Below are 301 nucleotides of genomic sequence, written 5' to 3'. Positions count from 1 at the left end.
GGCCTAAACTGGCAGTCGGACATCCCTCTTAAAATCCTGGACCGCTGGCTCCTAATCACTCATCTGCCTGCCTGCCTGATCGCCCCTAACAGGGTCCCCTACCAGCCTGATCACTCCTAACCACCTCTGCCTGCTCACCTGATCACCCCTAACTGCCCCCCCACTGACCTGGTTGCCCCTAATTGCCCCCCCTGTCAGCATGGTCACCCCTTACTGCCCCCCCTGCCAACCTGGTTGCCCCCAACTGACCCCCTGCTGGCCTGGTCCCCCCTCACTGCCCCCCTCTGCCAGCCTGGTCGCC

This window comes from Myotis brandtii, unplaced genomic scaffold, assembly GCF_000412655.1.
Source record: "Myotis brandtii unplaced genomic scaffold, ASM41265v1 scaffold1027, whole genome shotgun sequence".
Taxonomy (NCBI): domain Eukaryota; kingdom Metazoa; phylum Chordata; class Mammalia; order Chiroptera; family Vespertilionidae; genus Myotis; species Myotis brandtii.
Note: the sequence above shows the minus strand (reverse complement) of the source record.